Here is a 24,816-nt window from a genome sequence, read left to right on the forward strand (position 1 = left end):
CATTTGAAAGAAACTGATGCTAAAAGGGTATAAATGACTTGCTCAAAGTTTCAGAGATAGTTAAATATATAAATCACGATTTGAACTCTTTTTGCAGATTCCAATTTCAGTGCTTTATCCTCCATGCCACCTAATGTATACAATTCACATTTTCAAGTAGCTTACAGACTAGTCAAAGAAACATAAAAATTAAACAGATTTTGCTAAATAAACAATAGTCTAGATGAGCAAGACACAGTCCCCACCTTCTTGTTGTCCTTGTTGTTCACTGTTATTTTCATTAGCCTAGGTTCTTATTTCCTTAAATACGATTTATTTCTGAAGTCTCCTATGTGTTTCACATTTGTTAAGTTCCTTTGCCCTTTTGTACACTGCTTTTGTCATGACACTTCCTTGCTTTGGAAATCACAAAACTATCATGTAGAAATGGAATGATGTAGTGACAATAGCTCTAGACTTCCAGTCAAAAGAATTGGTTGTATTTATGAGTGACCACGAGCAAAACATTTAACTTGGTTTATTTTCCCACTCATTCATAAATTAAAATAATGATTCTTTGCCCTACCTTCTTCACAAAATTATTATGAAGAACAAATGAAATAATACATTTTGAAGGATGTTGGGAATTGTAAAGCACTGTGCTAAATAAATAATATTACTTATTTATTAATGATTGTTCACCTCTTATTTAATCTATTTCCACTCTCCCCCATCAAGAAATATGACCTGATATAGCCAAGACAGTTTACTCATTGCCTTCCACAGAAGTCAGAGTTTTTCCCAGACTAGGATGTCCTTATTACTTCTCTCTACTTACTTCATTTTTTTTTTTTATATCACACAAGATTCACCTAAGGACTTGCCCAATTTCTCCCGGATGCTTTTTTCCATCTAAGTACTCTCTCCCTTTTCTTAACTTACTTGTATTTGTTTCCTTTACCAAGTGTCTTAGTACTTGATTGTAGACTTTTTTTTTTTTTATCAATCTTGTATTATTTCATAACTCCCCAATTAGTCTATTAGCACTTTCTGGACAATAATCATACCTCATACTTCCTCGTATTTCTCATGACACCTAATAGAAAGTATATAGTAGATAACTAAAAGACAGGGTCATTGATTTGAACTCTCATTTCAGCTTAATATTTTTAATATCCAAACAGTAAAAAAAGACTAGCAGTCTGATATAAGAAAATATCAAGTCAATTAAATAAAGGTAGAATAATACATCTAACTCTCCATTCAAGCTTAGAAATTCTATCGAAAGAAACTATCTTAAGAATTAAAAAATAGAGATTGTCCAACTCCAGTAACAGGCTTAAGACCCAAAGGTCTAATTTTTTTTAGATTAATCCCTTCAGGAGAGAAGCTCTCCTTGGTGCTTTTATGAGCCTTTTACAACTACTTCATCAAACAGGAGGTTCAAAACAAAATCCTTGGATCAAGCCAAAATATACAAAAAAACCTATCCTTACTAAAGTGAAGAGATGGAAAGAGCTCATTTAGTTTGTAGTCCAGATGCAGCTAGTCTTTATTTCCAAATTAAGTAATGTTTTCCAGTTGTTCACATACATCTGAGTGCCATTTCCTAGGAAATTTCTGGACAGATGAAACAGGTTAATACGTCTTGTAGGAAGATAATGCTAGTTTTTACAGAGGGGTACAAGTTCTTCTTGAATGAGAGATGAACCATTACTTCTATGAATAATGACCTCCTTTTTATTCTCTTAGAATCTTGCTGGTGAACTATCCCACAAAATAGCAAGGCAGGCTGTGAAGAAAGTATGATTTGCATGCTGCCACTGGAAAAGAAGAGTATGTTAGTGGGGTATGTCCTGAGTTGTGTTTTCTCTGACAATCTGATGACTCCCTAACATTAGACCCACTTTTATATACATATACTCTTTTTATCTTACCATTTGGATTCAGTGAGTTAATGACTTTGAGACTGAGATGGCACCATCTTTGGTTTATTCTCTATGATCACACTATTTCCCCAAGTAGGCTCCATTCCTTGACCAATCCTAATACCTAGAGATCTAGAGATCTAACAGTATGGTTCTATACTCAAACCAAACACTTTCCAATAACTTTAACTCAATGACCAAGATGACAGCTTTCCTGCAAGTGTTCTGTAGCTTAAAAAAAAAAAAGATTTTTCTTGTGCTCAAGAAAATATACAACTTTATAGGATACTCAAGAAGCGGGGATTGCCTTTTCTACTGGAAAATTATTCCATAAGATTCTTTCATCATTAAGATTCCTAGGGTTTCTGGCTCAATGAAGATTATTGAAATTGTAGTCAGAACTAAGTTGGCCTTTCCTGAAATCCACCTTGTATGATGAAATGTTTGCTAGATTATATTCTTGACGTGGAAAATAAATTCATATTGGACAATGCAAAGGCATTTCTCCCAGAGCTTCAGCCAATTTTTGACATCTATAACCTCACTCCACTCCCATTCAGTGAAAGATGGTCATTTGCCTAATTTTCTGGCTGAAGCAGGGGAAAGGATCCAAAAAACATTTTAGATGCAAAGTCCGGATTTATGAATACACATGGACTAAGGGGTCACCTTTTGAAGGATTTATTCATGTATCTACATAATAAATTAACTCAGACCACCAGCCTGCCTGAATCCATCCAGTTGCACTGAGTCCCAATTTGTGTTATTACTGTTACTTCCTTTTCATCTGCTTTTGACTATTTAGAAGTTTCCACAAAATAGATAGTAGTAATAAATAAAGGACCAGTAAATTATGAGAGCAATTGCCTTTCATTTGGTGTGTCCTGATTCATAGGAGGGTATATGGCTTAATTTAATAAACTGAAGGAATTCAGTAAGTGAAGAAAGGACACTAGCAAGGAAACTACTAGAAACTAGAGGAATGAGACAAATCTTTGAGCAAGATGACCTCCATGATCAAAGTGAAATGGTCATCAGAACATAGAACAAACGGGGAAATTGGTTTTCAGGTTATGTCAAGTCTCATCGTTCCTTATAATATGGAATTGTAATACTTCAGTCATCTCGTACATCAAAGCAAAAGGTCAACTACTTTATAGGGAGGAGTGAGCTCTGGTTAAGGCATGCTTGAACAAGGTGGCACTAGAGGGCATGGTGTCAGGAAGACACAAGTTCAAATGTGGACTTATATATTTCTATTTATGAGCTATATGGCTGTGGACAAGTCATTCAACCTCTGAACTTCCTCATCTCTGAAGCGGCAATAACAACAGTACTTAATAAAGGGAAAGAAAGGATTGTGAGAATAAAATAATATAATACTTGTAACCCTTTGTTTGTAACCCTTAAAAGCTATTACTCTATCCTCATGATCACTATAAGATGCCAAGACTAGAAACCACCAATTAGCAAGGTACATAGAAGTTTCTAGCAAAGGAGTTGCAGAAAAGGGGTTATGAAAACCCATAGGCAAGAGGGAGAAGCATGCCTAGAACAGGGCTAGCTTGTTGCAAGTAAGCTAAGCCTAAGAAACTAGAGAGGTTCCTTAGACCAGTGGTGTCAAACTCATATAGAAACAGGGGCTACTAAATTATAGATAAGTATCCCTGCCCACAGACATATTGACTTAGAAAATCATATGTTAACCTTATCTATGTTTTATTGCATTTTTATTTTGTTAAATATTTTCAAATTATATTTTAATATGATATCATGCTTGATACCTCTGACTTAAACTATAACAAAGGCAAGGGAAGGAAGGAAAAAAGATTTTATTAAGTGCCTACTACGTGAAAGGTACCATGCAAATAATTTTATAAATATTGTCTCATTTGGACAAAGTTATAACTACTCCCAGAATTCTCCCAGCTCATCCACTGGTTACTCAGTGTAGTACAGGAGAAAAGTCTATGTTGTTTAGGGTCATTGAGTTGGTGTTATCACCATCACACAGTTATACAATACCAAGGCATAAGGATATTCACACACTAGCCTACTTCCCTTTCTAGGTAAAGGTATTATGAGAACATAGTCCACACCTAAAATCCAACTATCTAATCATTATAACCTGCCATATACTGCATGATTCTGAAACTGAACTATTGTATCTCTGGGTGTTATGAGCCCTGGCTTTGGGATCTTGTATTTTACTATTCTGAATACATTTGTTTTTATTCACTTTATATTTATGCTGCATTTAATTATATAGGTCCATGGCACATAGGAGGCATTTATTAAATGATTGTTGATTGTTTAATTAATAGATTGATTCTGGATCTCTACTACTTAAGGCTTTAGTCTTCCTCATCCAACAGAGACAAGTGCCTCTGAAATGCTCTCCCTTCCTGATGGTACGCTATCTTTTGGAACCTACCCATTCTGTTGGATGTATAGAAGAATATATTCCACTCCTAATGCTCTCAGAAATATTGCCTGACAGGTTCCATAATGCTGTGCTCAGCTATAGCTCCCTGCCAGCCCTCAGGTAAAAACACTCGACTCAGGATAAGGTCTATTATCAGTATGATTTTAGATTTGTCAGTGCAAAAAAAAGTTACTCTTACCTACATGATACAATTATGTAATTATTTTAGTCCTGTAATCATGGATTCTAAATAGCCATTATCTAATTGCTGCTCAAGTCAGAGATGGAATCTCTACAGAAGTTTCTCAATAAAATAGCTTTTTAAAAAATTTTTACTTGTGTCCTGCATATGCATATACATTTGAATCTGTTCTTCACTTTACCCAGCATTTACTTATTCAATTATAATCAAACTTTTAATGTAGATTAAGGCCTGTTCCACCTACACAAGAAAATAAAATTTTAATGACTAATCAAATGCTATTAGCTGTAATCAGTCTTGAAATTTATTTAATGAATTTAAAAATCTCACAGAAACCTAAGTAGAAAAATCAAAAGAAATTATTAACTGCCTGCATTCATAGTAGTATCTTTAGTTATGGATTTATATTTTAATAATTTAAATTTAAAAAAATTATAAAATATATAGAAAACAAGAGTATATATACATGCACACACATTTATTTATAGGCATACATACATATATATTTCATATACACACAGATATATACTATATATGTTATATAAACTATGTATATCTGTGAATCATGTAACAGTCATTCATCCATCAATCATTGAACTCAAGTCTCATTGGAGAGGGGGAGGGGAAACAGCAGAGGAAGTCTCAGGAACAGCATAACTAAGCCATTTGGTAACCAGCACTGCCCAGTTACAAAATGGCAGCTATATAGTAAGAGGGAGCTTGTTAGCATGCAGCAAAAAACTGTAAAGGAACCATTAGAAAACAGAATAGTTTGTATTATTGATAATGGTGATCATGCTATCTGTACTGTAGAAAAATGAATGGGTTATCCTAGGGAGACTTATCCACAAACTTTCCCTCCTCATCTACTAACACAGTGGCTACCCAGTGGACAGAACAGGGACAACAATTTGCCCTATTAGAATGACTTGAAATAGCCATCAGACACATATCCCATCTGAAAGGACTTACCAGTTGCTCCAGACAAGTGATGATCCAACTCTGACAGAAGCAATCACTACCTTGAGACAGGAGGCAGTGAGTCAGTGGCTTTATGACAAACTGAATTCATAAGACTTTCCTGATGATATGATTACAACCTGGCATATGAGTGAAGCATTATTAGCATCAGGGTCACCTAAATGGAATACCTCTTTTATGTCCTTTTTGTATCCAGGAGTCACTCTCAAACAGAAAATTGTTAATTAGGGAACTTCCACCTCTGTCTGAATAAGGGAGCAGACAAAGGTAGCAATATTCTGCTAATTGCCAAGACACCAAACAAGCGATAACAGTGATGGTGAGGTACTGGAAGTTGGTGAGGATTGGGGTGGATTGTTGACTTAAGAGAACCATTCTAATGGTCTAGCTTTAGTATCCCAGAATGCAAGAATCCCAGAGTCAGCAAACCCAGACACCCAGTGTTAATACTTTTTAGCCCCTTGCTGTAATGGTACGGCTAGAATTAAGTTTCTTACTTACCAATTCTTTACCCTTTCTTCCCTGCTTCTCATTCCTCAGTCCTTAGGTAATTAAGAAAATAGTTTGACTTTACTGGTTCTTTAAATAGATGACAGGGTAATCTTTCATTGGTACCATAGGATTTTTTTTCCTCAAATATATGTTTGAATCCTGAGAGACTTAGAGCTTCAAATAAAGTGTAGACAGCCAAGGTCTTGTGAATGTCCTGTCTACTAAAGCAAGAGACTCCACACACTTAGATTGGCCCTGCTAGAAACCATTCTCTTTATTACACATTTGAGTAGTAATAGTGTGTGCAAGTGTTCTTCATCAGAACTCCTTTACCCTACCAAGGATAACTCTTAGTTGCTGGAAGTCCATTCCTCCCCTTTGAGGACTACGTGTTATATTCCCCTTGAATACGATGTGGCTTTTATTCTGTGCTCCCTTTTCAATCTTAAATAGTCCTTTCTTCATAAATTCCAATCTTTTTCTAGTTCCCTTTTCAGATACTGCTATCAGTTGCTCTGTCTGAACAACTGATTCTTTTTTTTGCAGAAGGGGCATTGGCAATGGAGTTAAGTGACTTGCCTGGGGTCACACAACTAGTGTGATTTAAAATCAGGTTTTCCTGACTCCAGGGCCGGTGCTCTATCCACTGTGCCACCTGGCTGCCCCTGAGCAACTGATTCTGAAATGATTCTGCTTCTAGGATTCTGAAAGAAATATGGGACATGCAAAACACTCCTGACCCTTTGAAATTCACAAAGCCCTCCACTGGCCAGTGGGTAAGGGGAAGAGACCAAGGATAAAGATGAGACATTCTCCTGTCCTCCAAGAATTCTTTCTCAGAAGCTTAGAGAAGACTTCTCAGTCTTGGTTTTCCCCTCATTAGAAACTCCTATTTTATTAGGAACTGATTCTTTGTTTTATACAAGCCCTCCAGAAACAGATTTCTTGCAATCATCATTACAGATCATCCAAATGATTTCAAGAAATTATCATTCAGTCAAAAAATCTTTGATTGAGGGATGTTTTACTCTCTTTAAAATATCAAGTTATGAGGGGCAGTTAGGTGGAACAGTGATAGAGCACTGGCCCTAGGCTCAGACCAAACTCTTAACACTAGCTGTGTGAAAACCTGGGCAAGTCACTTAATCCCAGTTGCCTTAAAAAACATTAATAAAATATCAAGTTATCACAGCATATCCTAAGATAGGTGGGGTGGAATAATTGAAAGACTGACTCAATGACCCCCAGTCTTTTATATACATTTTGCATTTTACTTTGTTTATTTACCTGTGTACATATTATATTTCTAAACTTTACTGTAAAATTCCTGAAAACAGGGCCAATTTTCTTTTGGCTTTACAATTCCAGCATCTAATTCCTTATTTGACACATAGTAGGCACAACAAATGCTTTTTGAATTGTTTGAATTTATGAAAAGTTTGTTAAAGAAAGAATGCTTAGACAGCTTTTAGTTGGAATAAACTTTGAGCTCTCTTCTAGTTACAGAAGGCTATATTGGGCAAGTATGTTTTCAGAATGATGAAAGGGAGATCAACATTCTAGACAACTGATACATGGATAGATTTCAAGTTGTTCCTGAACTTGGGTGGAAAAAAAAACATTTTTATTTCCATTGATCTCTAACTGAAATTGATCATTTTTTTCAATCATTTAACATATTATTTTGAGGTGTCGGTAGGCTTCATCAGATGACTAAAGCAGTGTATGACACAAGAAATTTAATTATCCTATTTTAGACATAGAAAACCCATGAGCACTTGTGAGGTGATTGGACAAATACTGCATTAAATAAATGAGGGAAAAACAAGTTTCCAAATAAATTGAAACTAGATCTAAGGTGGTTTGATGGTAGCTTGGTAAAAGGATGTTTTGCCCTTCTGAGCTCCAGTGTGATCTAAAATAATTGATTTTTTTCAGTCTCATAAATTTGAAAAATTATTCTATGACTTCTAACTAGGGTAGGACAACCATGGCTTTGCCTCAGTGTGCTGAATTTCAACAGTTCAGGTTCTTCAGGAACAATAAAGCATAATTCCAAGGAAGCAAGCATAATTAGTTAAAATAGGAAGTTATCAGAATAGTCACTTCTACCTCCTGTTCCTGGAAACATATATCTCTTCCTCTCTAACATGATGTGTTGATAGTCAATGTTCTCTACTTTTTTCCTACTGAATGACATCTACCTTCTCATTCCCATAGTGATAATTCCTTTAAGTGGTTTTAAAATATGCCTCCCTCAAAAAACAAACTTGGATTATAGTAATTATTACTAAATTTTCTTCATATATTCACAACACACCAAACTTAGGAAAAATAAAAGCTCTCTTGAAATGTTTTCCTGAATTTGTCAATGACAATACAGTAGACATCTAATTAAAATCTGGAATAATTCCTGGTCATCAGGATTGAATTTAAAAAACAAACAAACATCTTTACTGCTTAACTTTTCATCCAACACAATGCAAGTACCCACTTTTACAGAAGTCTAAAATTTATGTAACCTTTGAAAAGTACAAGAAAAGTACTTTTCTGCATTTTTGAGTTATCCTTCATGCAAATAATTTTTTCACATCTCAATTAATGTGAAATATTGCATTTAATAATCTTTTATGCATTTATGATGAACTTCAAGCTCTTGAAGACTTTTTTTAATATTCAGGGCAAAGCCTCCGTGGAACTTAACTCTAAGGTTTCCTACCCAGGAGAAGGACAGTTAAAGGACAAACTATTGTACCTTTTATACTACTTTAAAACTAGAAAATTTCAAAGAATGTAAAAATACCATGGAAATGTGACCAAGCATGGTGAAGAGTAAGAGTTCATGGCAAAATGTTTAAGGAAAGCTTTTTGGAAGAATGCTTTTCTATTAAGTGTAACAACGAAGACATACTCATATTTGTCAGCTTTTCACACTGTGCTGCAATGTCACTCATATTGCAGTCTTTCTGAAAATCACTCAGAATCTGAAAGCATAAGAGCTAAGATATCCATAGGGCTCATCTAGCCCAGTGTCTTCCTTTTTTTAATGAGAGGCAACATGGTGTAATAGATAAAGCACTGGATTTTGAGGCAGAGAGATATAGGTTCAAATTCCATTTCAGATATGAGCTATGAGATTTTGGCAAGTAATTTAAACTCTCTGATTCCTGCTTTCCTCATCAGTAAAGTAGGGAAAATAGTATATCACATAGGGTCATGGGGGAACTCAAAAATATGTGTGTGTGTGTGTGTTGTGTGTGTGTGTACATATGTATAGGTATATTTTTGCAAACCTCTAAAGTACTGTAAATACACAAGCTACTATTAAGACCCACACATAGGGCAAGTTATTTGATTAATTGTCCTCTACCTAGTTAATGGCAGGTTAAGATTAAGATTCAAATTTCCTACCTTCTAGTTCAATTCTCCTTTTAATCATTTAACATTTGACATTTAACCATGCTACATGTCCTTTATGTTTACTTATACAAAACTTTTGTCATTATGTATTGATTGATTAGATAGTAATATCCATAAGAATGCAAAGAGTTCTCATCAAAATGAAAGGGAATTATAATTATATCAATCTAGCATCAACTGGAATTTTCCTTAATAGTATTGTATCATTGTTCCTATAAAAATTTAGATTTCATTGTCCTGTGGAACTTTTAGTGAGGAAACTCCTTTTGTCAATGTAGATCAGCTGGGTTGTTTTTTTTTTAATGAATTATGGTCTTAGAGAGTTGCCTAAAGCAAGGAGAGCTTAAGTTACTTCTTCTAGGGCCACCTAGGAAATATGCATAGGAAATCAGATCTTTCTGGCTTGGAGGTTATCTCTCTATTCATTATACCATGTTACCTCTTATACTTCACACTCAACATAGTATAAATGAAAATAATTGGAAATAGCCATGAGCAAATCATTTGACCACTCTCAGCCTCAATTTCATCATCTCCAAAATGAGGATCTCTAAAAACAGAGATACCTCATAAGGTTGTTGTGAGGATCAAGTGAGACAGTAGACATAATATGTTTTATAAACCTTAATGTACTAGGTAAATGTTATTTCTATTAATATTGTTGTTGTTGTTATTATTATTATTATACCATTAGCTTATAACCTGTAGAATAAATCTAGCTATCAAAAGCCTTCATTGTCTCACTCAAGAGATTTTTTTGTTACAGTGAAAATGAACCTTTCACTTTATTAGCTTAAAGATAGGACAGACCAATTATACTCAGTGGCTTATCCCAAATAATTTTATAGCTTCAAAGAAAGAACAGGATCTTGGTTATATCACTCTAAAGTACAATAGTCATTAGAAGTCATCCCAAAGTGCCATTTCATTTTATGAGTCTATTAACTCATTAAACTTCTCATGCTAGGTATTCCAAACTCTTCCCTTACATACTGAAGTCAACACCCCAATACCTTCACGACTTTTTTCCTGTAATGTTGATTGCCCATACAGATTGTAGGACTAAGGAAAGGTTTAGGTTTGACTGCCTTCTTAGTAGTTTCACGTATATGACAGTTGGGGGGAAATGACACAATTATTTTCTGCTTTTATAATATAGTACAGGAGAAAATAAATTAAGAATCCAGTCAGGCAGTTAATAATTCATCTGATAGACATTTATTGAGTGTTTAGTATAGAGAAGACATTATCACTAATCTTGAATGGCTTAGGGTGTGCTGGATCCAGCTCAAACTGGCTCAAGAGCTTTTGTTAAATTTTCAGTGTGAAAATTTACACCCAGAAGTCCTAAAACACTAGAAATCACACCCTGACTTATGTTTTGTTGGCTATACAGGTTTAAGAAAATGATGGAGAAAAATGCCAATAATGCAGATTCAACTTAAAAGTATTGTGCCTTTTTAAGGAGCTAGTTGTTGAACATTCAGCAGCACACTTTTGGTTATAAAGACAATGAATTTAACATTGATTAACTGGCCTTATCGATATTCCTTATGTACAATACTCCACAACTTATCTTCATAACTACGCACAGAATGTGGAACAAACATGGAAAATACTCTCTCTTAGAATCAGCCTCTTAGAATTCCAATTTCCTTCAAAAGTCAACACAAGTTCTCCATTCTAGATGAAGTCGTTCTTGATTGCTGTCATATGTTAGTATCTTCTTCCAGAAAATTATTCTGTATTCCTTTTTTATATCTTTTATATATGTTTGTGTAGGCATATGAATGGATGGATGAATGAATGAAAATATTAATCAGGTACATACTATGTGCCCATCACCAAGCTAAGCATTAGGAAGAAAAGTGATCAATAAATAAATATTTATTAAGTGCCTATTATATGCCAGATGTTGTGATAAGTACTGGATATATACATATCATAGATATATGATCAGATTCATAGATAACATATGTGTAAGATACTAAAGTGGTTTGCCATTTCCTTCTCCAGCTCATTTTATAGATAAAGAACTGAGACTAATAGGGTCACATGACTAGTCAGTGTCTGAGGCCAAATTTGAACTTAGGAAGATGAGTCTTCCTGGTTCCTAGCCTTGTGCTCCATCTACTGTACCACCTAGTTGCCTCACAGTCCTACTAGGTACTGTTTATTTTTAGCCAAACAGTTTCCAGCTACATTTATTTCCCTCAGAGTATAATGTAACTCCTCATATGTCTCCCCTTATTCTCTGATTTCCACTATTTTTTTCCCTCCACTTTGGGTAGTCTTTACCTCCATTACATTGTTAAGTATTTGTTCTAAATTAATTAATGTCAGATATTCTTGGAATGCTTAATTATCACTCTGTACTTATGGTTCTACTAAAATGCTTCATGATAAAATGGAAGTCACCTTGGGTTCCACAAGTTTATAAAAATAGAGCATATACAGACTCTAAAAGGGATTTTTACACTAAAAAGATTTGTGATTTAGTCCAAGCAGCAGACTGTGGGCCCACTTTGCAAAGACTGGTCTAGCTGAGTATGGAGAAGGCTTATGATTAGGCTTCTTGGTTGGTGCTTTGGTTGTGCCAACCAATAAAATAAAGAAAAAGAAAAATGAAAAAAATATATTCTTCAGTCTTGTCCTAGCTCTTTTAATCTCTGCAAAGGCAGTAGCAGGATGGCAGAAAGTGGAGAAGACAGAGCTAAGAATTTACAGTCAACTTACTGTTGGTGCTCTAAATGTGAGATCTTCATATCACAGTCAGTCAGTTGACATTCTTGGAAGAAATAAAAATTGCATGCATTTTTATATTTGTGCTATAAAAAGAAAGTAGACAATAAATGGAATTTTAAGCTTTATGGAAATAAAATAAGTTGACAAGGTCTTCTTGAAGAAGCAAAATAATGTGTTGGTGGAATGATTTATTGTGAGTCAGGATAATAAGAAATACTGTTTTATCTGACATTTGATCATGTATTGCAGCGCTCAAAAGATTTTTTTTTTTGGCAAAAAGATGCTCATGAAAATAATTCTGATTTGTGTGCCTGCCAATGAGAGGTAATGTGGCATAGTGAGTAAGGAACTGATCTCAAATCTGGAAAACATGGGTTCAAATCATCCTTCTCATAATTACTAGTTGTGTGGCCCTGGTAATGTCACATAACCTTTCAGTATCCCAGAGAAATTCTCTAAGTTGATAAGTTTCAGAAAACTAATAATCTACATTGGTTTAAAAGCTTCCTCACCCAGGAGTTCCTTGGGTCCAATTCCTATCCAATTTGCCTACATCAGTTTCAGAAAATTAAGAGATATAGAAATTATACAAAGAACTCAACAAGAGTGTTCAAATTAAATCATCAGATGTTTTAGGATTAAGGAACTGGAGAAGCCAAAGACTTATACATTACACTGAATTCTCATGCCAATAAGTAATTAATATTTTTTTAAATGACAAGGAGTTCGACATGGTGATCACTAAATAAAATCACAAAATAAAGTTGATTGTACAGGGTGGCCCAAAAATCTTAGTGTAATTTCAAGCTTTGACAGCTTAAATAGCATTTTCTGTATTTTAAGAAATAAAAATGATTTGTTACTACTGGGGGAAGGCATTCCCAAATTAATTGATTTTGTGGAGTCAAACCAACATCTTGTTAGAAGAAAGATAAAATGAATATGAAATTAAAAGAAATACAATGAAAAATAGTGTCCTCTTAAAATAATTGCAGCATTACCTATCTAAACAACTTATTGATGCTGAAAATAAAGGGGAATGAGTGGAAGAGGTACACATACCCTGATTATAGCAATTTCTTTAAGAAGTTAAGCTAATATCAGTCAGTCAAAAAGCATTTGTTAAAGACTTGCTATGTGCCAGACATTGTGCTAACCATTGGAAAAATCATAAGACAGTCCTTGCTCTCAAGGAACTAAAAATCTAATGGGAGAGACAGCATGAAAACAACCATGTGCTAAATAAGCTACATAGAATGGGTTGAAATTACACAAGGAATTCAAGATTCTGCTGTGCTTATCTTAAAAAAAAAAAGAATCTACAGAATCACAAATGTTCTTTTTCCAGTAAGGTATCAGAAAATAAGTATTTCAATTAATTATCTACTGTGTGTCAGAAACTGTTATGAGTAGTTTACAAATATCTCATTTAATCTTTAACAACCCTGAGAGGAATCTCCATTTTACAGATGAGGAAACTGAAGTACACAGAGATTAAGTGATTTACCCAGGGTTATATAACTAGTAAGTGTCTGAGACTGGATTTGAAATCAGCTCTGACTTCAGATGAAGCACTCTATTCACCATACCACTTAGCTCTCTCTACAATAACCTGATACCAGTCAGGTTTCCTGTGGTTTAATGAGCCATCATGGTATAGTAGTCAAGACACAGGACTTGGAATTGGAAAGACCTGGGCTCAAATACAACCTCCTCCTCCCAACCCAGACATGTACAAGTTGTGAGACCTTCGGAAAAACATTTAACCTCTCTGTGCTTCATCTATAAAGTGAAAAGGTTGGACTCAATGGTTTCTAAAATCATTTCTAGCTCTTAATCTATAACCATATAATATTTCTTTAAAGTATCATCTAAGGATTTTTTAAACACTCTGGATTATTTATCAAATGAGGCAGAAAACAGAGAGATGTGGGATCATCAGAGGTATTTAGCATCATCACGAAGCACAACTAGGATGCTGTACCTATGGAAGAGGGAATTCCTGCAGACAGTGAGGAGCCCCAGATGTTCCTGTTTATGGATGACATCATTTGGTTGAATATTGCAAGAGCTTTCTATGAAAGCTTTCCTTCTTTCTGAAAGAGATCCCAGGAGAATAACTTAGAGGAATGTTATAGTCAAGTTTCAAAATGCCAAGTTAAGGAGAAAATATTGCAAGTAACAAGAAAAAAAAAATAAATACTGTGAAAATACAGTCAGGATTTCAAAAGACATAGCAGCTTCTATACTAAATGACAGTGGGTCTTGGAACACTATATTTTGAAGAGCAAAAGATCTAGGGTTGCATCCAAGTATAACTTACCCTGCAAAGCTGAGTATAACCCTGAATGAAAAAAAAAAAAAGACATTTGATGAACAGAAAGACTTTTATGTATCTCTAACAAAAAGACCATAACTCAATGGAAAAAATGATATAAAAGTTCCAGAAGAAATTTAAGGAAAATATTAAAGGAAATATTAAGGAATAATAAATATTATTATATAATAAATAATAAATATTAAGGAAAATATTAGTGCCTTATAATTATAAGGCACTCATTAAAGTCAAATTGTTTACGTATATATATATGTATATATATATATGTATATATATATATGACAATGTCATTAATATTCTTAAAATTGTCATCATTGCTAAGGCAGCTTGAAAGAAACTTTGGGGACGAGTTGTGTATGATGGGGTATATTTAAGGAAGTATTTTCTTCAGTAAGCTTTTAGACTTCCTTTTCCATTTGGCCAATTTTGCTTTTTAAGGCATTCTTCTCCTCATTGGCTTTTTGGACCTCTTTTGCCATTTGGGTTAGTCTATTTTTTAAAATGTTATTTTTATAGTATTTTTGGGTGTTCTTTAGCAAGCTGTTGACTTGTTTTTCATGATTTTCTTGCATCACTTTTGTTTCTCCTCCCAGTTTTTCCTCTACTTCTCTTACATGCTTCTCAAAATTGTTTTTGAGCTATTCCTTGGTCTGAGACCAATTCACATTTTTCTTGAATGCTTTGGATGTAGGAGCTTTGAATTTGTTGTCTTCTTCTGGTTGTCTGTTTTGATCTTCTTTGCCACCACAGAAAGATTCTATGGTCTGACTTTTCTTGTGCAGTTTACCCATGTTCCCAGCCAATTATTTAACTTTAAACTCTTTGTTAAGGTAGGAGTCTGCTTCTAGTGTGGAGAATGTACTGTCTCAAGTGTTGGGAGTTTTGAGCAGCTGTTTTCAAAGGTACTTCTAGGGACCTGTAAATTTTCAGTTGTTCCCAGGTGCTATGATCAAGGGCGAGGAGTTTACTCTTTTCCTGGCCTGTGCTCTGGTCTACGAGTGACCACAAACACTCTTTTCTGTCTTGGAACTGTGAGTAGAGTTTTATCTTCACAGCCGCTAAAAGTTCCACCACCCCAGCACTCCTCCTTACTCCAGGACTGCCAGCCAGAACTGTAACCTAGATCCAAACCCAGGCAAAGCAAGAGATTCCTGCCTTAGCACCAGCAAAGAGATCTCTGCAATCTCCCTCTGATCAGCCACTCAATTCCCCCTCTGTCTGTGGGCTGAGAACTCAGGAGGCAGCCACCGCCCCAGGGCCACCAAAATTCTCTCTCACCACAGTCACAGACCTTTCTTATTCACCTTCTAAGTTATCCTTGGTGTTTGTGAGTTGAGAAGTCTGGAAACTGCCTCAGATACCTGTGATTAAGTCCTTTAAGCAAACCTTCAGGTTTGCTGCAGCCTGGTCTTTGCCTGCATGCCCATGCTAAACTTTGTTCCTCTCCCAGCCTGGCTTAATAGACCTTTCCAATCAACCATCCAGGTTTTCTTGGGCTGGAAATTTGTTTCACTCTGTCTTTTTGTGGGTTCTGTTGCTTTAGAATTTTTTTAGAGTCAATTTTTTACAGGTATTTGGAGGGGTTTGGTAGACAGCTCAAGCAAGTTACTGCTTTTACTCCACCATCTTGGCTCCACCTATTTTGGCATAAATTAAAAATGCTAGAGAAAGAAAAATTGAAAAAAGCATCTGAATACTGTATGTGGTGGTGAATGCCCTAAATCACTTCTCCTAAGGAGGCTAGAATTGATGGATTGCTTGAGTTAGGAACTTCTAAGCTCAAGTAAGCTAACCCACTGGGATGTCCTCACTATGTCAGAAACCAGTATAATGAGCCTTTGGGAGCAGGAAGTCACCAAACTGTTTAAGAAAAGATGTACCAACCTAGGTCAGAAATGGAACAGCTCAAAGCTCCCAGGATGATCAATAGTGATCAATAGGTTTGTGAGTGATTTCATCACTTCCCTCCTATGATAAGATAGGAAAGCCTACCTTAAAAATTTTGAAGAACAGATGATTAATAGAACAACAACATAGTGAAAATGTGAAGGAATAAGCAAAATGTACAGAGAGAGCTTTAGCAGAGAGGCATCTCATTCTTTGAAGCTAGAGGGAAGGAGGAGCAGATGGGTGAGAATATGAAGGAGTGTAGTTTAATGGGGCTCCTGTCATTAGGTATCAATCTTGTCAGTAAAATAATAAGCATTTCTTGAAACTTTGTTTTCCATGATACTCTTCACACATTTGTTTATTTGAGCTTCACAACAATCCTCTAAGATAGATACTACAGTTATCATTGTCATTTCATAACATGAGTAACTATAACAGAAAAAAAAATCAATTACTTATGATCACATGGCTGGTGAGTGTCAGGCTGGTTTTGAACCTAGGTCAAAGTTAAGTTCATCTCTTTTACCATAAGCAACCACCACCACCACACACACACACACACACACACACACACACACACACACACAACACACAATAGGCACAAAAGGTTGGTGTGTGAGAATGACAGGGGATTATGGAGTTGAGGACTTAAGAGAAGAAAGTTTTGAATCAACTGTCATGAAGAACATATAGAAACTCAACAAAATGTTAATAAAATGATTTTAATGCAGTACTGGAAGCCCAGTTAAACTGAAATTACACTTATTTAGAAGGGACCCATTTAGCATAATTTTGTGATTTCCTACAATGGTGTTCATCATCTCAGGAGCAGGTACAGAGGGAAAAAATGGTAAAGGTTTTACTTAGAACATTAGGATAAGAGGGCAGGGTTTCACATGTGTTTTTTTTTTTCTTTTTGGGGGTGAAAGTGGATGACTCATTTATTGATTTAGATGACTTGGTAAGAGTTAGTAGGCAAAAATCACCACATAACAGGTCTCCGAAAGAGATGAAAAGCATGAACAGGAATAGGAAAATATAAACAGGACAGACAAAATTAGAATAGGTTCTAGGTCATCTAAAGGGTCCTAATAGATCCAGCTAGGGCAGTCTCCTCAGGATCCTCTACATACATATTTCTCATTCCCACCTTCTTGTGTTTGCTTCAGTTGTTCTAGCTAATAGATTGCTTCCTGCCTCCTCCTTTTCATGTCTTTCTTTTACTTGAAGATCAATGTTTTTGTTGAGCTCTGGTCTTTTTATCAGGAAGGCTAGGAACATCCCCTATTTTGTTGAATATCCATTTCCTCCCTTGAAAAATCATGCTCATTTTTGCAGGGTAGTTGATCCTTGGCTGTAATCCAAGCTCCTTTGCTTTCTGGAATATCATGTTCCACGACCTGCGGTATTTTAATGTAGAAGCTGCAAGGTCCTGTGTAAAACTGTCTGTGGTTAAATGATATTTAAATTGTTTCCTTTTGGCTGCTTGCAGCACCTTCTCTTTCATCTAGTAATTTTGGAATTTTGCTGTTATATTCCTTGGTGTTGTCAATTTGGGATCTCTTTGAAGTGGTGATCGGTGTATTCTTTCTACGGTTATTTTATCTACTGGTTCTAGGACTTCAGGGCAGTTTTCCTTTATGATTTCCTGAAAGATACTGTCCAGTCTCTTTTTTTTAATCATGATTTTCAGGTAATCCAATAAATTTTAAATTGTCTCTTCTGGATCAATTTTCCAGGTTGGTTGTTTTACCAATTAGGTATTTTATGTTTTCATCGATTTTTTCCTTTTTTTTTTTTTGTTTCTGTTTGACTGATTCTTGGTCTCTTATAGTTATTAGTTTCCATTTGTTCAATTCTAGTTTTTCACAGATTGTTTTCTTCTGTTAATTTTTGTACTTTCTTCTCCAATTGGCCACTTGTATTTTTAAGGGATTTGTTTTCTTCAGTGGACTTTTTTTCCAATTGGCCAATTGCATTTTTGAAGGATTCTTCTACCTCTCTCATTTGACTTTTACAATCCTTCTTGAGCTCTTCTAAGAAGGCTTTTGGGGCTTCAGACCAGTTTATATTCCCTTTTGATATTGTAGATGTGGGTTTGTTGACAATGTTGTCCTCTTCAGAATTTCTGTCTTGATCTTCACTCTTCTCATATTATGAATCTATGGTACATTTCTTTTTACTCATGTTGTTTCTTTATTTCTTGGCCTTTAAAGACATTGAGCTCTCCTGCTGGGGAGCAGAGGGCACTGACCCAAGCTTCTTGTGTTGGGAGCCTAGGGCCTGGTCACTGGCTCTGTGTGCTGGGGCCTCCGATGTTGGCAGTTGGAGGCTGTAGAGTTCTGGCAGCTTACCTCATGTTGGGCTGGAATCAGCAAGACTGGAACTTTCAGGCAATTCTAGGTTGCCTACTTTTCCTTTCCTTTAGTTTTCTTCAGCTCCTTTTAGATGGGTTCTGCAGGGTGTTTATCTGCCTGGGGCCCCTTGCAATGCTGTCTCCCTTGTTTCTTCTAATGCTGTGGGAGATTCCTTTGTGGTAGAGTGCTGAGGCACCTGGTGGTTTTCTGAGCTAGTTTCACCAGTTCCCTCTGCCCTCACTGAGGCTCTTGGAGGTCCAGGTGTTGATGTTTGCCTGCTCTACCACCTGGGCTTCAGGATCTCTTCCTGGTTGACAGTTGGAGATTCTGACAGCTTACCTGGGGTTGCGCTGGAATCAGCAAGGCTCAGACTTTAGGAAGACTTTAGGTTGCTTTCTTCAGCTCCTTTCAGATGAATGCTGCAGGGTGCTTATCTGCCTAGGGCCCTTTGTAGTGCTGCTTCACTTATTTTTGCTCAGGCACTGGGAGAACCATTTGCTGGGCTGCTGCACTGCTCTTTCTTCTAGTTCAGCTATTCCAGGGTTTGTTTGTTAGTTTTTTTTATTGGGGTGATATTTTCTGGGTTTTCAAAGGTTGACAGGGGAGGGTGAGAGCTACTACCTTTTTACTCTGCCATCTTGCATCCCGGAAGGGTTTCACATGTTTACCATATCAGAAGTGTGCTCAAGGTCTTCTCCAAGTATCTTGATCCTAAAAAATTCAACCCTTACCAGAAAATTGGTCCCCAAACAATGGAAAATATTAGGCAATGTCACAAAGAACAAAACACCTGGGGGTATCATGCAAAGGAAGTGTATGCTTCCTTTAGCATTTTTCCTCCTAGTCAGCAGATTAGGGAAGAGACACATTCATATTAGGGCAAGAGAACAAGCTTTTATTAAGTGTCTACTGTATACCATACACTGTACATATTATCTCATTTGATCCTTACAACAAATTTGTGATGTAGGTGCCATTATTATCCTCACTTCAGAGTTGAGGAAACTGAGGTAGACAGAAATAAATGATTTGCCTGGGATCATACAATTAGTATATGTCTGAGACCAGATTTGAACAGTTCTCCCTGACTCTAGGCCAACCTCCTTCAGTCACCTAACTTCCTGCAGGGTGATTGGTGTTGGACATTAGGTATTAAGGATACTATTTTTTTATATTATTTTTTTTTTAGTTTCCAACATTCACTTTATAAGATTTTGAATTTCAAAGTTTTGGTTTTTTTCCCTCCTTTCTCTCCTCCTTCCCCAAGACGGCATGTAATTTGATATAGGCTATGCATGTATAGTCATATTAAACATATTTCCACATTAGTCATGTTGTCAGAGTAGAATCAGAACAAAAAGGAAAAACATGAGAAAGAAAAAAGAGAAAATAGTGTGCTCCACCTGCATTCAGACTCCATAGTTCTTTCTTTTTATTGATTTATTTAGATTTATCAACAATCACTTAAATATACTTGAATTTTAAATTTTTCTTTTCCTCCATTCCCACCTCCCTCACCAAGACAGCACACAATCTGATATACACTATACGTATACATTCCTATTAAGCAAATTTTCACATTAGGCATGCTGTGAGTAAGAATTAGAACCAATTGGAGGAACCACAAGAAAGAAAAAACAAAACAAAAAAGAAAAAGGAAGGGCAAATAGCATACTTCTATCTGCATTCAAACTCCATAGTTCTTTTTTTGGGTGTGGATAGCATTTTCCAGTGCAAGACTTTTGGACATGTCATAGATCCTTGTATTTCTTAGAAGGGCTAAGTCTACCAAAGTTAGTCATCACACAACATGGCTGTTACTGTGTACAATGTTCTCTTGGTTCTGCTCACTTCACTTAGCATCAGTTCATAGAAGTTTTTCCAGGCTTTACTGAGGTCAGCCTGTTCATCACTTCTTATAGCACAATATTCCATTACATTCACATACCACAATTTGCTCAGCCATTCCCCAATTGATGGGTATCCTCTCAGTTTCCAATTCTCTGCCACCACAGAAAGAGCTACTATAAACATTTTCGTACATGTTGGTCTTTGTCCCATTTGTATGATCTCTTTGAGATACAGCCCTAGAAGTGCTATTGCTGGGTCAAAGGGCATGCACATTTTTATAGCCCTTTGGGCATAGTTCCAAATTGCTCTCCAAAATGGTTGAATCATTTCACAACTCTACTAACAATTCATTAGTGTTCCAATTTTCCCACATTTTCTCCATCATTTATTATTTTCCTGTTTTATCATGTTGGGCAATCTGATACGTACAATGTGGTACCTCAGAGCTGTTTTGATTTGCATTTCTCTAATAATTAGTGATTCAGGGCATCTTTTCATGTGACTATGGATAGCTTTAATTTCATCTGAGAACAGCCTATCCATATCCTTTGACCATTTATCAATTGAGGAATGAATTGCATTCTTATAAATTTTACTTAATTCTCTATATATTTTTGAAATGAGGCCCTTATCAGAGACACTGGTGGCAAAAGTTCTTTCTCATTTTTTTTACAACCCTTACAATCTTGGTTGCATTGGCTTTGTTTGTGCGAAAACTTTTCAATTAATGTAATCAAACTTACCCATTTTGCATTTCATAATGTTCTCTATCATCTGTTTGGTCATGAATTTTTCTATTCTCCAGAAATCTGACAGGTAAACTATTCCTTGCTGTCCTAGTTTCCTTATAGTATCAGCCTTTATATCTACCATTTTGACTTTATTTTGGTATATGGTGTGAGATTTTGGTCTATGCATAGTTTCTGCCATACTCTTTTCCAGTTTTCCCAGCAGTTCTTTTCAAAAAGCGAGTTCTTATCCCATTAGCTGGGGTCTTTGGGTTTATCAAATAGTAGATTACTATAGTCATTGACTACTGTGTGTTGCATACTTAACCTTTTCCATTGATCCACCAATCTATTTCTAAGCCAGTACCAAGTAGACCTGATGATTGCTGCTTTATAATACAATTTAAGACATGGGATGACTAGTCCACCTTCCCCTGCATTTCTTTTCATTAGTTCCTTTGATATTCTGCACCATTTGTTATTCCAAATGAATATTGTTATTGTTTTTCTACCTCTATAAACTAATTTTTTGGTAGTTTGATTGGCATGGCACTGAATAAGTAAATTACTTTAGGTAGAATTGTCATTTTTATTATATTAGCTTGGCTTACCTATGAGCAACTGATGTTTTTGTTTTTCTTTCCCAAATTATTTACATCTCACTTTATTTATGTTAAAAGTGTTTTGTAATTGTGTTCATATAGTTCCTGGGTTTGTTTCGGTAGTTAGACTCCTAAATATTTTATAATGTCTATAGTAACTTTAAATAGAATTTCTCTTTCTGTCTCTTGCCGTTGAATTTTGTTGGTAATATATAGAAATGCCAATGATTTATTTTACAGACTGCAACTTTGCTAAAGTTATTATTTCAATTAGTTTTTTTTTACTTGATTCTCTAGGATTCTCTAAGTATGTCAACGTATCATCTGCAAAGAATGATAGCTTTGTTTCTTCTTTGCCTATTCTCATGCCTTCAATTTCTTTTTCTTCTTTAATTGATAAAACTAATTTTTCCCAGTACCATATTGAACAACAGTGTTGATAATGGACATCCTTGTTTCACCTCCGATCTTACTGGAAATGCTTCTAACTGTCCCCACTACATATGACTCTTGCCAAAGGTTTAGGTAGATGCTATTTATTATTTTGAGGAAAATTCCTTTTATTCCTATGCTCTCTAGTATTTTTAATAGTAATGGGTGTTGTATTTTGTCAAAAGGTTTTTTTTTTCTGCATCTATTGAGAAGATCATGTGGTTTCTGTTAGCTTTGGTGTTGATATGATCAATTATGCTGATAATTTTCCTAACATTGAACCAGCCCTGCATTCCTAGTGTAAATCCTACTTAGTCACAGTGTATTATTCTTGTAATAAGTTGCTGTAATCTGTTTGCTAATGTTTTATTTAAAATTTTTGCATCTATATTCATTAGGGAAATTAGTCTATAATTTTCTTTCTCTGTTTTGACTGTTCCTGGTTTAGGTATAAACAACATATCTGTATCATAAAAAAGAATTTGGTAAGACTCCACCTATTTTCTCAAATAATCTATATAGTATTGGAATTAATTGTTCTTTACATGTTTGATCATATTCATTGGTAAATCCATTTGGCCCTGGAGAGTTTTTCCTAGGGAGTTCATCAAAGGCTTGTTCAATTTCTTTTACTGAGATGGGGTTATTTGAGTATTTTACTTCCTCTTCTGTTAATCTGGGCAAATTCTATTTTTGTAAATATTCACCAGTTTCATTAAGATTGACAAATGTATTGGCGTACAGTTGGGCAAAATAGTTTCTAATTATTGTTTTAATTTCCTCTTCTTTAGTAGTGGATTCAACTTTTTCATTTTTGATACTGGTAATTTGGTTTTCTTCTTTCTTTTTTTTAAATTTAATTAACCAAAAAACTTATCTACTTTATTGTTTTTTTTCATAATACCAGCTTTTGTTTTATTTATTAGTAAATAGTTTTCTTAATTTCAATTTTATTAATCTCACCTCTAGCTCACTCATTTTTTTTTCTGCTGATTTTTGGGTGGCAAGGCTGGAATACAGCTCCTCCCCACGATCTACTCTGATGTAAAACCCTTTGCAACCTTTGAGTATTAGTGTTTTCTTTTCCTCATATACAAAAGCAGTGTCAAACTATGTTTTCATATAATCGATTGTAATCATAATCATTTATATAGCATGCGCTATGTTATAGACATTGTGATAAGCACTTCACAGATATTATCTTAGTGATCCTGAAAACAATCCTGGGAAGTAGATTATCCCCATTTTACAGTTTAAAAACAAAAAACAAAAAAACAAAAAACAAGAGATGTTCAATGACTTTCCTAAGATTACAAAGCTAGTAAATAAAGGCATCTGGGTGACCTAGTAGATTGTGGTTAAGTAGTAGATAGTCAACTGTTAAAGACCTGACTACTCTAATCAACACAACAATCCAAGACAATTCCAAAAGATTCATGATTTAAAAAAAAAATACTATTCAACTCCAAAGAGAGAACTGATGAACTCGGAGTGCACACTGAAGTATAATTTTCATATTTGTTTTAATTTTTTTTCAATATGGCTAGTACAGAAACATGTTTTACAAGATTTATATTTGGTATCACATTGTTTACCTTCTCAGTGGATGGGGGTGGTTTGGAAAAAAAGAGAGAATCTCAAACTCAAAATTTAAAAATAAAATAATGTTAAAAAATAAATACATTTTAAAAATAAATAGATCAAGGAAACATAGCTGGATAGTGGGTAGAGAGCTGGATTAAGTGTCAGAAAAATTTGTGTTGAATTCTTACTTCTGACAGATGCTGACTAGTTTACTAGTTACTGAATTCATTCTGGAGAACTATCCATCATCATTCAAGGTAGAATATTGCTGCATTAGTAGTTTAGCTGCAGATAGAACTGCCTACTGATTATGCACATTCCCAAAACCTAACATCTAATTGATTCACATTTTTTTGTTTCCACAAATAGAATGTAAATTCCTCAAACAGAAGAGATGTTTCTTATATTTATATCCCTTATAAAAACCTAACAAAGTAGGAAATTTATAGAATATATTTAATAAATCTTTCACTTGCTGACTTCTAGTTGCTTTTTTTATTTCTTGTCATCTGAGAAGCTAATAAAAGGGATGTTAGCAAACAAAGGAGAAAGTGGACTTTGTATGTAGCATCATAGAAACATTGCTGCATCATAGAAGCTTCTCATTAAAGTTATTATTGGATTTACTGTTTTACTTTTAATGAATACCCTATGCATATTGGGGAAAGAAGATAGCTAGATAAACAAATTTTCATAAACAGATGCCTTGAAAGAAATAAGTCATCTTTTTAAAGAGTGAAAAATAATCGGTGATTGGTAAATCAGGATTTCCTCATTAAGAAGATGCTAACAAATCTCCCATCAATTTTCCTAAGGGGCTAAACTGTTTTCATTACAAATGAGTCTTTCTGATTTACCCCTG

This window comes from Phascolarctos cinereus, unplaced genomic scaffold (genome assembly GCF_003287225.1).
Source record: "Phascolarctos cinereus isolate Bilbo 61053 unplaced genomic scaffold, phaCin_HiC Scaffold_726;HRSCAF=1367, whole genome shotgun sequence".
In the NCBI taxonomy this organism is placed as follows: Eukaryota; Metazoa; Chordata; class Mammalia; order Diprotodontia; family Phascolarctidae; genus Phascolarctos; species Phascolarctos cinereus.